The sequence below is a fragment of the Lipotes vexillifer genome, unplaced genomic scaffold (assembly GCF_000442215.2).
Source record: "Lipotes vexillifer unplaced genomic scaffold, Lipotes_vexillifer_v1.1 scaffold91, whole genome shotgun sequence".
Lineage (NCBI taxonomy): Eukaryota > Metazoa > Chordata > Mammalia > Artiodactyla > Lipotidae > Lipotes > Lipotes vexillifer.
Window position 1 is genome coordinate 5,036,684 of NW_006777583.1, and position 8,715 is coordinate 5,045,398.

An 8,715-nucleotide genomic window follows, 5' to 3' on the forward strand; every position below is an offset into this window, starting at 1 on the left:
GTAACAAAAAAAAAAAAAAAAAAAAAAAAAAATTGATGTCACCTCTTCAGAACCTTGCTGAGATTAACTGCCTACTTGATAGTGAATAAAGAACAAACACACAAGGAAATCAATCCTGTTGGCCAATCATGTAAATCATATTTGTGTCTCAAGGAAAGAACACATTCAGAAGCCACTGAGTCTCTCACCAATGGCTGAATGGAAAACACGGAATCTTTGGAAGCCAGGAATCCACTCCACTATATTGTCAGCTCACCAGAAAGCTGTAGTCAGACCATGTTTTTCCCTCTCCGAAGTAATTTCTCAACATTGTAGAGTTAGGATTTCAGGTTATGAGCATGTTATGGGGCAATATTTTAAATATGCATTTGAAAAATGTTTTTGTACTTAAAAAAATTGAAGTTGAAGACAGTAACAAATACACCACCTTCCTTGGGAACATCAGTTCTGCATTCTCCAAAATGCAGGAAGCAATGGAGGAGGAAGCTCCACTTGTAAATGGGCAAGCGGCCCACTAACACACTCTGAGGTTTTCAGATTCACCTCTCACCCTCAACGCCCCACCAACACCATACCGACCGCTAGGGGGTGCTGCTCCCTTTCTAATACTTCTCAGGTACAAACATTCAATTGTTTCTTTTTCAGCTGGAATTTACAGCTGAAATATTTAAGCAAAAACTTTGCTCAAGGGACCAGGATAACAAAAGAAAGATGAGGATGAAAAGTGATTAGTGAATGTATTACAAAACTTCTGGAAAGTCATGTTAACAGGTTTGGACTTTTTCCCAGGGCAATGCAGAACCATTGAAAAATTTTAAGCATGAAAGAAGCTAATTAAAGTTGTATTGTCAAAAGAGCATTCTGGCTACCATATAAAGACTGGATTAGAGAGGTGAAAATATTGAAACAAGGAGACCAATTGAAAGACTATTAGAGTACCCAAGATAAAAGATGGTGGTGACCAGAAATAAAATAGTGTGTCTGGTGATGGCTGACTGGCACCTGTTGGGATGGGTGTAGGATGGAAGAGGATATGAGTCAGTACAGTAGGAGATGAAGAGATACTGGACAGGAACAACTGAGTAGAATTCAGAAGATGCTGTGGGAAAAAATGAAAGAGCAATTTGACTGACTGACCTGATGGATTTTCTCTGAGATTGAGGAAAGCGTTCCCTAACTGAAGCCAAGCTACTCAGCTATTCAGAGACATCCTGGTAATGCAAAAGAAACTGGAGCAGCCTGGCAGTAGAAAGTAGAGAGCAATCATTTCTGGGAAGACAAAAATGTGGCATTCTATAAATGAGCATCTCTGTTTTCTAGGCACTGTGCTAGGTGTTTGAAATACACAGAAGTCAAGCATCCTTATTTTTATTATAATTTCCTCCTTAAAAAAAATCACATTATAAGACAGAGAATTGTCTTCCCTTTGCTCCATTATTTGGCACATAATAGGTGGTAAATAAATATTGGCTGAAGGGATGGGTGGATAGAGAATACAAATGATAATTGTTTGGATACAGAGCACTGTATTCAGAACCGAGCTCTTTCCTTTCCTATTGTGGCAATCTTATTTTAGCCATTTGAAAATATTAGGATTATATATGTGTCATTTTCCAACAACTATATTGACTAGGTTACCCTTAATCAGATAATAATCATCATTTTCATTTGTAGGGATATCGCAGTTGGAAACAAAATTGCATTGACAAATGCAGAGGAACAGTTCCAGATAGGTGGTCAGGGCAGGAAGCAATTGGAGAGAACCTTAGTTCATTTGCATTGAGCTTAACTGGCAAGGCTTACAACACATAGTGTCTTACATATCATATTATATAATTGGGTAGCAAGAACCAATAATAAAACAATGTCTTTTAGCTTAACATTGGCACCTGGAAAATTCAGCCGTGGTCTTGCTGAATGAGACAGACGATGCGTGTAATTAAGAAGAGCCTAGTTAGGGCTTCCCTGGTGGCGCAGTGGTTGAGAGTCTGCCTGCCGATGCGGGGGACGCGGGTTCGTGCCCCGGTCCGGGAGGATTCCGCGTGCCGTGGAGCGGCTACGCCTGTGGGCCATGGCCGGTGAGCCCGCGCGTCCGGAGCCTGGGCTCCGCAGCGGGAGAGGCCGCAACAGTGAGAGGCCCGTGTACCGCAAAAAAAAAAAGAAGACCCTAGTTAGAATTTCCTTTGAAAAGGTCATCCTCTAAGACCCTATAAACTACAAATTACTCAGGATTATACTGCTATATAAGACACATTAAACAGAAAAAAGAATACTAGTCTGTTTCTGAGCAATAGCCTCATTCTATTGTTGTCACATCCATTCACCTAGAAATCTGGCAATCATCCTTGATTTCTCTGTTTTCCCCAGTATTGCTTTGATTTAATATTTTGATAGTGAGAAGGAGCTATAATAACTCCCATCTGGGGCTTCTTGCCATAATTTTCCTTTATGGATCAGAAGCCAACCTGGAAGTGTTATCAATTGTTGTTATACCAACCTTACAGTCAGGAGGTGAGAAGATAACTACAGAATGTACCTTGGGCCCAGTTGGGCTTAAGGCGAAGCAGACTTGGATCAGAATCCCATTTATTACTTGCCTCTTATAAGCCCCTGCTCTAACTGATGAATCACTGTGATGTTTAGAATTAGTGTTAGCTAGTTAGTATCCAATCATCCTTGAAATTAGAATTATTTCTCCAAGTGCATGATTTCCAAGGTAAATGGCCAAAATCCCTATAAGGAAGGCAACCTGTATGATCATGGAAAGGGCTTTTCTCAAGGACATTCAACTTCTTATTCAAAACATTCTAGGGCTGGGTAGACTCAGGTCTGAAAGTAGATGAAGACTGTGGTTCTCTGGAGTGGAAGTTCAGGTCAGATTTCTCCCAGACTTCACCCTACTTGGAGTCTGTGACTGTATAAATCAAGTAGGACCTTGGTAGGTTGCTTACCAATTTTATTCATGTGGACCCCATGAATTAACCAGAACCAGAAATCTCTGCATAGTATACCCTGTTCTAGGTCTAATTCACAAAACCACTCTGGGGACTTCCCTGGTGGTCCAGTGGCTAAGACTCCACGCTCCCAATGTAGGGGGCCCGGGGTTCGATTCCTGGTCAGGGAACTAGACACAACCCCTCCCACATGCCACAACTAAAAGATCCTGCATGCCTAAACTAAGACCCGGTACAGCCAAATAAATAAATATAAAACCCCAATAAGGCTTAGGAAAAAAACCACTCTGCTGCGTGTTACAATGAGCAGAACCATATTTTTTATGACACGCTGTCTTTAGAGACCTTTCCGACCTCACTGAGCTCAGGGAGCCCATTTTTTTTTAGCTTTTCCTACCAGTCTTCCCAGGTTACTAAAGACAGCCAGTAAAGCACATTTTAATGGCAGTGGTGTTTTCCTCACCGATCTAATGATCATGGCAAGATGGAGAGTCTTCAGGGCTGAAGTGATGGTGAGAGGGTGGGTGGAAAGGATGCTTATAATATTGAATCCAACATGGATGTCCTCTGAAGTCTTTGAATTCATGCCTCCACCTCATGAAAAGGAATTTGTCTTCTTCGATATAATTTAACGCAATCAGTCATTTGTTGCAGGCTTGTATTCGTTAATCCAGTCAACACACTTTTAGGATCACAGGTGATTTCCTGAGCCAGCTAAAGAATGGCAACACTTGCATCGAAATATAAGCTATCTGAAAATATTCCCTCCTCAACCAAGCATCTTCAAAATCCATTTTCATTAATATTCTAAAAAATTTTATGATGTGAATTAGTAAATTCCTTCAATCCCTTATCCTGTAATCCTCATTCTCCCCGCTCTGGTACTATGTTTCACTCTGAGTTTGAATTCCGGTTATCAGCCAAGCCACAGTGAGACTCAGGGGGCTTGATTGTTAGCTTTCTTCTGCAAGGGAGGTGAGCTTCCCTAGCACAGGCAAAGAGAGACGAGTATCTCAGAAGATTTGGGGGGGCGGTGGTTAGACTCTCCACGTCCTAAGTGTGTCCTAATAATTGCTCTTCTAATTGTCAGGATCCTAGTTTTTCCTGATCCTTGTCTTAATTGTTTTACTTAATCCTGATCATTTTACTTGAAAGACATAGTGAGGTTGTGAATTCAACTAATATTGTAATAAAGCAGCCCTAGAATTTATCTTTAGGTTTGATTTTCAGTGACTTCAGGCTCCATCAATCACTGGAAAGATTTGGAGTTTCATACTGTGCTTTGAGGAAAACTTTTTAAGATTTGAGAGTGCCTTTGAGAACAATTCTCTTGCCTAGTACCCCAGAGATTTGCCCCAGGTGAACACAAACCGGAAATTACCTGTCCCACCACTGGGTATCTTGGGCTGTTGGCCCCCCAGCCTGGAATCTGAACTTTTGTCACTGCTTCAGTTGATTTTTTCAGTTCGAATATGCATGAAATATACTATAATAATCATTTGGGTCGGTGGGGGGCTTGTGATTTTAAAAAGTTGAACAAAGTGCTTATTGGGCATTTTGACATTTATGCTGACTATATGTGAGCTCTTGGACTTGTCTCCAAAGGTCCTGACAAAATGATGACAGGCCATCTCTTCAGAGAATATAGCTCACCAGACTGTGTGATAACACGTGCTCAGAATTTCATCTAATCATTGCCCATCTTCAATCCACTTTAGAATATGACACACATAAGTTAAAAAGAACTCTGATAATTAATGACTCATATTTTTGTTACCTCTAGCTTTACACTGATGATAGCTTATTAAATTTCTGTGACTTGTGACATATGGAATCTGATCCCCATTAAGAAGAGGCACGGAGGGGTTACGTAATGCATGCCAGATAATCAGAATATAAATATGATTAGACAACCCCACACTGACCTTTCTGAAGAGATAAAAGAAAACGTTCGTTGGCCATGCCCAGATGGCATCACTGGCTAACTGCCCAATATATAAATTTCTTACCAAACAGCTGACTAGGCAAGAAGAAAAAAAATATCCACCAGTAATTTGACAAACATTATATATAATACTGAGTGTTCATATTTTAGATATTCACTTAATTCAGTTGGCAAATAGGGTAATCTTTAATTCTGAGACTTGTGATTTTATTTGTGATAAAAATGAACCCATTCCTGGTTCCTCACTCACTGGTAACATGTGATGAAATAGTTAATCTTGAGGATGGGTGAAATTACTGAGCTTTCCTAATGCTAAACCATAATAAATTTTTATTTTATTTTGCTTTCAATTTTATTTTATTATTTTATTTTTTAACATTTCTATTGGAGTATAATTGCTTTACAATGGTGTGTCATAATAAGTTTTTAAATGGCTTTTAAAACAGGGCAGGGATGCAGTTTCTGAGTTAGGCTCCACCATATGTATGTATATATTTGGCCTGAAAATTCACTTCAGAGACAGGACAAGGAAAAAAAAAAAGACAAGATAGTGTGTCAAAGGTGAAGATGACAGAGAAAAGGCTAGGGTCTAGATAGTAATCTCACATCAGCTTTCTTACTACACAGGAATAAAAGGTAATATATTATTTTTATATCACTGTGGTCTATGTTGTCTATATGTGCTACTATATAATACTGTGTTTTCCCTAAGCCCATACATAATGATGCTTTTTATATTTATACTTTTATAAATAAAGTATAAGTTATACTTTTATAAATAAATAAAAGTATAACTTATACTTTTATAAATAAGTATAAAGCCCATTTTATACTTATTTATAAAAAGAAGCCATGTTTCTAAGGACTAAATGCAAGAATAAATACTACAGGGGGCAGAAATCAAAATTTCCTGAGGAATTGTGATTACAATGTGAGGTCCTGCCACAAAATGTGACAAGGAGCTGCAAAGAGCAGAGAATTGTAAATCTCTGGGGAAGGTGGTATATGGAGAATTAAGTTTGGGTATGAGATGTAAACCGAAGCATATGTATGAGGGGCAACCGTGAAGTGAAGTGACGTGTCAGATTAAACTCATGTGCCACACCTAAGTGTGGTCCCCTCCACCCTCAGAATCGTAGCCTAAGGAATGCTTCACAGTGCAAAAGATTCTCTGCAGGGCTCCTCCTTTGTGACTACCCATAGCATATTCTTTTGAATGTATTGGCATGGAAAAATTTGAAAGAGGAAGATGCTTTTTAAGAAATAACCAAATATCATTGGAATGTGGACAATTTAACTGGATAGTGCTATTTTTTAGAAGAAGAAGGGGAAAGAGAAAGGAGATAATAAAATAATAAAGATTATTTTCTTGCATATCTGATAAATTAATTTTAAAATAATTACATTTACAACTTATATATGCATGCTCCTATGTGTACTGCACATCTACTCAAACATTTATATTTATATTGATATAACACTACCAAGTTGTTCTGAAAACAGGAAATGTAATTAATTTCAATTTGGACTATAGGTCTTATGTGATTGATTCACATAGAATATGTTCACAGCGCCCCTGTCAACTCTGAGGATGGATAAAAATTATAGAGAAACAAAATACAGGGAGAAAGCATGAAACTTCGTGTAAAAACCATTACTAATGGTAGCTTTAACTGCGTGAAGACAGTAACCTTGTAAAAAAGGAGCTGACACAAATCAGCTCTCAATACACTATACATGAGATCAGTCAGTGGGTGGAGCTGCCACTTAGAGCACTTACTGTGTACAAAACACTGTCAGTTACTTTACATACATTATCTTGTTTCTTTCTCAGAACAGTCCTATTACATGGGGATTACTATGATTGACTTTAAATAGAGGTTTAGAGAGGTGAACTAAGCTCACACAGCTAATTAGTGGCAAAGCCAGTTTTTGAAACCGTGTCTGTCCAACACCAGATTCTCCACTCTTAATCCTTTAAATCTTCCTTAATGTTTTTGTAAAAAGTAAACAAGAGGTATTATAAAATGGATGTGCTCTGATTACATTGAAACCATTACTCTGAAGTCTGCCCTTGGAGCAAGTGCACACATGTGTGCGCATGCACACAACACTTACTGACTTGCACGCGTGTGCGCGCGTGCGCGCGCGCACACACACACACACACACACACACACACCCCTCATCCAGATGAATGAATTCCTTCTCTCTTGCCTTTTATCATTTGTCTTCTCTCACTTCCCTTCCTCCCTGCTGCCCTTCCATCAGACTCTGCCTCAACCTTGCCATTACTAATCATTTCACCTAAATCCCATCCTTGTTTCTCTTTTTCCCCAAAGGCAGAGACCTTGGTGGGGGGGTGGTAATAGAAAGAGGTCCCCCACACCCAGCCCCAGGCCATGGATCCATTTAGCTGTGTCCGAGAAGTCTCATTTCCCAGCAGACTATGTGCCTCAATCCTAAAACCCTTCTCTAATCCATAGGCAGAGATGCCCCAAGTTAGCTCAGTGTCATTTTCCTCTGAATTATACCATCTTCCTTTAGGTCCTAGGAGGCATATCTTCACCATCTGTTTTCTTTTCTTAATGAGGTTAGGAGGGAACACATGGAAAGGGGTGCAGGAGGAAACCTTTGCTACACTTAGATGGTTTCTAAAGTGTGTTACACTCCTGGATAGAAATAAGCCTGTTAAAAGACTATTCAGTATGCAGTGCTATACGTCAATTATATCTCAATAAAACTGGGAGAAACAAAGTATTCAGTAAGTGGGGCTGCTGACCTGATATTTCCCACTCTGGGCACCAAGTCTTGACCATAATAGGCAGGAGGTCTATGACTGTGTCTATCTTCCAAAGTGCTCTGGGGAAAGGGGGGTGAGGTGGAGGGGGAATTCTTCGACTCCAGATTTCGTTAAAGTACCAGCAGGATTTGTGAGAAACGACTGAATCCACACTACGGAATAAGAACTAATTTAACCATAATTATGTATGATAAACAAATGCTACACATTGTTCCTAATATTAATTTCCAGTTCCTTTATCAATAAAGAATTGCTTTAAAAATGCCACTGGTTAAGAATGGCTAAAAGAATAGTCTCTGGTCTACTCTAGTCTAAATGTCTCTTCTCCAATATGTTGTCCAAATTATCTTTTTCTTTCATTTAAATTATTATTATTTTTTTTATGATACTCAAGACTGTTCCTGTCCCATACTGGGATGTCATATCTCTCTGCTTCAGGGCCCTTGTTACTAATCAGTAAACTATCACTATATGCAATTGCTTAAAGTTCAGATTTTAAACAACAGAGTCATTATCATAGAATTGCCAACATTTGTTTTCAATATGTTTGTGAAGAGGCCTGAACTGAGCAGTTTTTGCTCCAGTAATAGTGTAAAGCAACTAACAAGCCTACCGAAATGAGCTTAGTGGGAAAAGGCAAGTTAGCAGAAGGATACAGGGGTACCTTATGGTCTCTGAGGATGGGAAATGCAACTAGGCTTCTTCAGTAGGGACTGGAACTTGCAACTGGAAAGTTTTAAACCAGTAACTCTGTCCACATTCACGTGATTTCTTGTTTCTGCTTCTCTGTGTGCAAATGCTTCACTCTCTCTCTTCCAGATCAGCTTTCTGCTTCTCCCAGTGCATGGAAGAATGCGGCCACCCCATCAGCCCAGACTGTACTTCCCTTTCAATTCACACATTCTGTGAAGATTTGGAGTCTCTACAGACCAAATCCATATTTGCAGGAAAGCGAAAAGATTGACAGTGGGAATCAGATTTCCACCCTGGGGCCAATAGAACCCAAGGGTGTGGT